The 6,958-nt window shown below is 49.3% G+C and overlaps 1 protein-coding gene across 2 annotated transcripts in view; it reads left to right on the top strand.

Annotated features, from left to right (window-relative positions):
• The first annotated feature begins 2,211 nt into the window (after nt 1–2,211).
• AHCTF1 (AT-hook containing transcription factor 1) overlaps nt 2,212–6,958 on the top strand; it is a 45,426-nt gene continuing 40,679 nt past the window's right edge. Inside the window, exon 1 of one of the 2 annotated variants that reach the window (XM_082756280.1) lies at nt 2,212–2,232. The gene's annotated coding sequence lies outside the window, so the exon portion shown is untranslated. Of the gene's footprint in view, nt 2,233–2,315; nt 2,404–6,958 lie in introns of those variants that run through there. The other variant, XM_082756279.1, reaches the window with a different exon arrangement.

Genomic DNA, 6,958 nt, shown 5'->3' with positions numbered 1-6,958 from the left:
TCACACGCCTGGGTTGGTTGCAAAGACATATTTGAGAGTGTTTGGTGGAAGTGTTTTACAGGGAGTTTTTTTTTCTGCTGAATTTGGTGTTGTCCTTAAAGAAACTCTAACGGGGAGTCCTTGCTGTGATGGGAAACAGATTAGTCCTGACAAGAAGCTATTCTTCTGAAAGAAGACATTGCAGTCTCAGGTAGGATTATTCAGTGTTAGTTACCTGGTTGTTTTTTGTCAGTCCGCCTTTCTGAGTGTGTATTTTTCTGTTTAAACATTCATCTCAAAGTTCTGCTGCTTTGCTTCAAAATCCATTGTGGATGTGCTAAAGAGGTCTGGAATATAAAAACTGACTCGTATCCTGATTTTCACTCTAATTGTTTTTAGGGTATTTTAGGACATGCAAGTAGGAGTATGAGAGAAAAGGTGGGTATTAAACTGCTAGAGTGACACTTAATAGCTCTGGTATTTTCTGGACAATTTGTAGAATGTAATGGAAATGATCTTGAACGCAATGTGCAATGAATCTCTTTGTGAAGGTTACTATGTGGGCTGGAGAAAAAATAGCTTGAAAGTGAAAAATCTGTTAAAATGCCAAAGATCAAAATTCCATCTTTCTGATTTTATAGTTGAAAACAGAAGACTTAGTCCAGTAGTTTAAACTGAGGGATGAAAAGAAATTGTGCTACAGGTACTCCTGTGAGTTCCGTAAGCTTCGCGTAAATTCTCACAACAGTAAAACACCTGAATAAAAGAAATTAGCTGGTTTTTATTTAAGTGTGTTAGTGACTGCATTAGGCTCTGTTGAAGCTGGGAGAGTTAATGGGTTTCTTTTATTTAGCATGAATATGGAAAAAAATGACCTCCTTTAGTAGCTGAAATAAAAGTATTACCATATATTGAACAGCCATGCACAGATTGATTAAAAACTGTCTTCTACGTGTTGACAGAGATTTGAATACACATGGAAAAGAGAACAAAACATGTTGTGCTAGGCTACTTTGAAAAAAAAAAAGGGGAGGGGAGTGTGGAAACAATTACTAGGTGGGAAAGGGGCTGAAAATATCTTCAGTCATCTAATTCTTACGCAGTACAAGAAAGGAGGAGCTTGCACATTCTTTGTACAGGAAGTGTTGCACAAGAGATACCTCAATTTATTATCACCTTCTCATCCTAAGTGAAACGACATCCAGAACATCAGGAGCTATGCACTAGGATTCTCTGAACGGTAACTTATAAGTACAGATACTTTTCTAATGTTGCTGATGTTCTCCCTCCATGAGGCAGAAACTGAAAGAGTATCTTGCCAAGGTGATGGTGATGTATAGCTTGCGTTCTGAAGTAGATGGGAAAAAGGTCATAAATCAGTTTGACAAGTCAACACAAAGAACTATCGTTGTCGTGGTTGTAAAGAATAGTTTTATGTAAGTACCTCCAGCTGCCCTCAGTCCAGGGGTGAATGTGTGGGACAGTTGTGTTCTATCTCTAGAGAAATGTTAATTTGTATTGCCACTTGGGTATTTTTTTACGCTAAAATTTCAATGTAGTGTCTAGAATGAATACATGTTAAAATATGTTTAATTTACAGTATTATTTTATTGAAGTCTAGCTATGCTTCTGCTTCCTTGCTGTGTGAACCTCTGCAGTCAAACAGAAACAATAAACGCAATAAACTAAAAACCAAGGATCGAGTATGCCCGGAAGGCTGTTTATTTATAAAATATACAAAGTCGTCTCCTCCGTGGCACTTGGTGTATATCACAGACAACTGCTCCTGGCGAAACCCCATTCGGGGTGCCCTAGCTTCGCTGAGCCCCAGCTGCGTATCCTCTGTGGCGGGCAGGCCGCAGCTGCCGCCATGGGGCGTTGGGTGTGCGGTGGGACAGGTCTGGCCCCTCAGGGTGGTGCTGCCCCTCCTGCCCCTCCCCGGCCATGGGGCTGCCCGCCAGGCCCCGAGCCAAAATGGTGCCTCTCCCCGCGCCGCTCCAGCGTAGGCGCCAACCCTCCAGGAACTACGCCTCCCAGCGCGCCCCGCGGCGGAAGGGCCGTGAGGAGCGGAAGCGGCGTGCCGCGCGGCACGCTGGGACACGTAGTCCTGCCGAGGCGCGATCCCGCGAATTTGAAAATTCCCGCGGCGGCAGCAGCAGCAGCAGCCGCGGCAGGAGCAGGAGCAGCAGCGGCAGCGGCAACTCTCGCGAGACCTCCGCCCCCCGGCCCCCGCGCGGCGGGTGAGCGGGCGAGGTGGGTGCCGCGCGCGCGGGAGGAGGAGGAGGTGAACGGGGGGGGGGAGGGGGCGGGGCGCGCGCGGCTGCGCAGGCCCCGATCGCGGCGCGGCGCGGCCGGGCCCGGTGCGGGCGGGCGGGCGGAGGGAGGCGGCTGTAACCGCTGCGGGAGATGCCGCCGGCCTCACCGGCACGTACCGGGGCGGGGGCGGGCGGGGGGAGGCACGGCGGGAGGGAGAAGGGAACGGAGGGCAAGGGGGGGGTGGGCGGCGGCGGCGGCCGCGTACCGGGCGCTCCCCCGGCGGCTGCAGGCCCGGCCCCGAGCCCCTTACGTAAGGGCCCGCGGGCGGCGGCGCCGCGGCCCGGCCCGAGCCCCGCACGTGGCCCGGGTGAGGCCTGGGCAGCGCCGCCGGGGGCGGGCACGGCCCGGGGGGGGGCGGGGGGCGGCTTCCCCGCAGCCCCCGAGCGCGCCCCGCGGCTCCCTGCCCCCGCCTGGCTTTATTTCCCTCTCTGCTTTCCCTTTCTGTGCTTTTTTTTATTTGCTGGTCCTGCCCCGCCGGGGGTGCGGGGACCCGCTGGGGCTATGGGGACCCGGCGTGGTGCTCAGCGTGTGCCTGCCGCGCTGAGTTCCTGCATCACCCTTGCAAGTTGCTGCCTTAACCGTAAATACTGCGTTTCTTCAATGAGCCCGGTCCGGAGGTGCTGCTGGTAGGGAAGGAGGAGCGTGGCGGCTGGCTTTCGGCTCTCAACTCCGTCACGGTGGTTTGTAAAATACTCCGAAATCCAGGGGCTTGGTGAGGAGTCCTGAGCCCTGCCCGTAGCGCAGCGTGGTCATTCAGGTGCCGTGTTCACCCCGTGGCTGTGGGTGTTTGTGGCGGTCCCGGCGGGCGGCTGTCACGTGCTGGGGCACACGGCGCTCTGCTGAGGACAGCTCCTCGTGCGCGGGCTGCATCGACTCGTTCTGCTGCATTCATCTGCTCGGGGATTGCTTTTTTCACGCAGCACAGTGAACTTAATCAGGCTCCTATTAATTTCGTGCCTTCTACCTAGTAAGCTGTCAGATGCAGTTTTCGAAAAATAATGGTGACAAGCGGTTGCTGGCATGGTGCTGTGCTGCCTGTGCAGAGAACAGAGTGCTCAAACTGGGAGGGCACTCACCAAAAGCCTAGGCCTCTCTGTCTGGGTTTCAAATGTTTTTGCCATTCAGCTCATCCTGTTGCCCCCTGTGAAAGCGCCAGGAAGGATGTATGTTACGGTGGCATGCCAGGAGGCTGGAAATGCCTGGCTGACTACTGGCCGTCTGTTAGGAGGCTTGTGTGTGCTCTGTGCTGCTAACACCTGCCTCTGCCCGCCCTTGGCGTACCAAATAATGTAAAAAAAGACCGTAATTTTAGAACTGACTGCAGGAACTTCTGCTGGCTTAGCCATGTTAGCTGGGGTCTGCACCTCTTGGGTAAAAGCATAGTCATGTTAGAGGTTAACCATAGGAGGTAGCTGGGTGAACTGGGTCCTGTGTCGGGTTCTGATCTGGTTTGGTTTTGCTTGTTCTTTGATTTAAAGGGAAACCAAATACATGATTTGTGTCAGGTATTGGGTTGTAGCTATTGGGGATTGTTGGGATAGAGAGCTGCAACTCTTTCTTCTCCTCACTCTTCGCACTGTGGATCTGTGTTTCTCAGTGAGCTTGTGGTGCATCCACACAGCCTCTGACTGTGACAGCCTCTTTCTAGGCTGTGCTTGGGGGAAGCGTTCTAGAATTACGATGTGGATGACCATAATGAGCAGTGGCTCTACACTGAAGTTCAGGTCTTGGTTTAAGCGTGGAGCTTTTGCTTAAGACATTAGGGGGAAGTTTCTCTGCGCAGCTAGGAGAGAGAGTACCCTGTGGTGCTTACTAAATCCTTTCTTCAGGAGTAAATCACGGCAAAGTGCTAATTCACTGCACCTGACTACCAAAGTGCTGTAAGTGTCATCGTCTTCCGCTCCTCCTCCAGTGCCTGTGAGTTGATTCCTGTTTTTTTCCACTGAAAATGTCATGGAAGTAGTCAGTAATAGCTCTTGAAGTTCTGTAATTGTCAACTTTACCTGTTAGTCAACAGAGTGAACGCTGCTCATCTCGAAAGAGTTAGCTTTGTCTTTCACCTTCTCTTCCTTGGCTTCTTCCCACTCTTTGTCCTTTTTCTATAGAAAATGTGCCTGGAATGATGTCGTGCAATGCTGTTTGTTCTCTGATCACTGAATAATACTTTGCTGAAATCACTTTAGTTTCCTTATCTGCTGAATGAGAGTGATGCTTGTCACCTGGAGCCTTCTCAGTGAGGTAGTCTCTATGTGAAACAGGGAGTTAAAAGTTGACTGTGTCTTGGGCAGTGACCTTTCTAAAAGTGAAGTTGATTTCAGCTCCTTGAAACTGAGCGTGGAGTTTCACACGTGCAGGAGCCAGCACAACGGCTGGCTGCCATAAAATGGGGAAGGCCTTGCTCCCTCTGCTGATTTGCGATGCGTTGGCCTGCCTCTTCCTTGTGTTGACTTTTGTGCTCGCTAGCTCTATCTGCAAGCCAGTTTAACTCTCTAACCTGGCAGAAAGCTGTTGGCTTTTTGGGGTTAGTTTCCTGCCTGCTTAGGGAGTTGGCTTGGCTCGCAGAGCAGTCGGAGAGGCTTGCCAGTCAGTGCAGGGTGAGCCGCAGGGATGCGGTGGGGTGAACATGAGTGCATGGAGATGTGGGAGGCAGCAGCCAGGTCTCTCTTCTGGTGCCAGTGAATTCACCGTGTTTTGTGAAATCACACCTGCTTGTGACTGGCCATGCTTTGGGCTTTTTCTTCAGTAAGCAGACACCATTCTTTGTCTTTGAAAGTAGTTTTCATGCACTTCGGTCAGTTAAAACTGACATCCCAGAACTCTGACTTGGCTGTCTGTGGTTCTTCTTGAACATGTGGTTTCTCATGTTTTTCTTTTGGAGTCTGTTCATCCAAAAACGTGCCATCATTCAGGGTTTTTTGACACATTCATGTCTTTGGGAATATTCATGATGTGTGAAGTTTTAAGCACCCGGGGTGGAAGAGGAGTTGGCAGTGTGTACACAGAGCGCTTTGGTGTAGGATGCAGCTGGAAGGTCGGATGCCGATTTTACTCCTGAATGTGGAGTAAGCCTGGGGCATTTCACACTAATGTGGTTTCCAACAGACAGGAGGAATACAAATGTAATCACTGACATTGTCTTCAGAGAGAGCAGAAACGCAGTCAGTTTTGGATGTACTTCTGAACAGGAGAGGTTTTGTGCCTTTAACCTATCTCTGTCCTAGTCACAGGGTTCTTGTGAGCAAATATTTTTCCACTGTTGTGATTTCCCAGCAGTCGTTGGTTTAACTTAGCAGAATGATGGAAGTAAATCATGCTAATAACCTGATCACTATACATACTGTTCATAATTTATCATGGAGTTATCTTCCCAGTTCCATATTGCCAGGCCAGATGTCTAGGAAAAAAAAAGTCATAAATTCGTGTTGGCTTCCTAGAGGAGACATAGGCATGCCTGGTGCTGTAGCTTTTTTTTTTTTTTTTTTTCATGCTTGTATATGCATTTAAAATAGCTGCAGCATGATTAAATGTAAGGTTACAAGAATGCTCCAGGTGTTGAAGTGTTTGGTGTTCCTGAGGGGTGGCACTGGACTGACACACGTGAGGGGACGCTGGCAGGGCGGCGCTGTGTCAAGCCGGGAGCTTCCCACCGGAGAAGAGGAGTCCACTTGGCTTTGGTTCAGGGTGGTGGCTGTGGGGCTCGTTTGTTCTTTGAAATCGCATCTCCCCACTGGATTATCTTAAAATACGATTTCCAGTTTGGCCACACGGAGCTCAGGCCTTTTCTCTGTGCTCTTGGCCTCCAGGTGGGCAGTGGCAAAGGCAGGAGGGCTGAGGGCGTGCGGTTGGGAATGCCACCTGCCTGCCCTACTGGGAGGGAGACACCTCGGTTCTTTAACACAGAACCATCGTGTGACTATTGCGAAATACCATCTTAGTAATCATGGAGTGCTTGTCACACAAACGTGTTTTTCAGAAGCGTTCGTGCTTATTTATAGAGAAGATTTATGGTTTTATTCCCCACGATCGTGTTCTTTTCTGAATTGCATGCTGTTTTCTACACTTCCTTCGTACGTGCTGTCAAAATCAGTGCTCTCCCTTAGCGGAGCATCAACTGGGTGAACGTTTTAAAACAGGCTATGTCAGGGTTTTTGAAGTAGTATTTAAAACAAAATGCAGTGCTTTTAGTAATGATCTGGGTGACGAGGCAGAGCGTACCTTCAGCAAATAACTCTTCCGTCAAGCCGTCAGCAGCTTGCTTTTAACAAAACAGTGAATTAGACTGTGAAGCAGTTGCCATGTGCAAAATACCCAAGAAGTTATTTCTGGTGGTGGTGGGTCTTCTTTGGCCTGGTCAGAATGCAGAACCTTACCTGATTCCTAGCAGAACATCTTGGATAGAATTCGCTGGGACCCTGGACAGAGACTACATGTTTCAGATCCTTTTTTCTTCCCTCTATCTCCTTGTCTTACATGTCTTCTAAACAGGATAACAATTGCTGACAGAAAAAGAACCCAAGTAATAAGAACACATTATATCCTATTACATGAGAAGCATTTTGGGTGGGTTTTCTTACTTTTTTTTTTTTTTTTTAAGTTAATGACATAGTCTACTTTTGGTATCTATTTTATCTGCTGCTTCCATCTGTTCTGTTTATCTCCTTCT

Source organism: Aythya marila (genome assembly GCF_965140915.1).
Source record: "Aythya marila genome assembly, chromosome: 3".
In the NCBI taxonomy this organism is placed as follows: Eukaryota; Metazoa; Chordata; class Aves; order Anseriformes; family Anatidae; genus Aythya; species Aythya marila.
The sequence above is the reverse complement of the archived record's forward strand: the minus strand, read 5'-3'. Positions and strand labels throughout refer to the sequence as shown.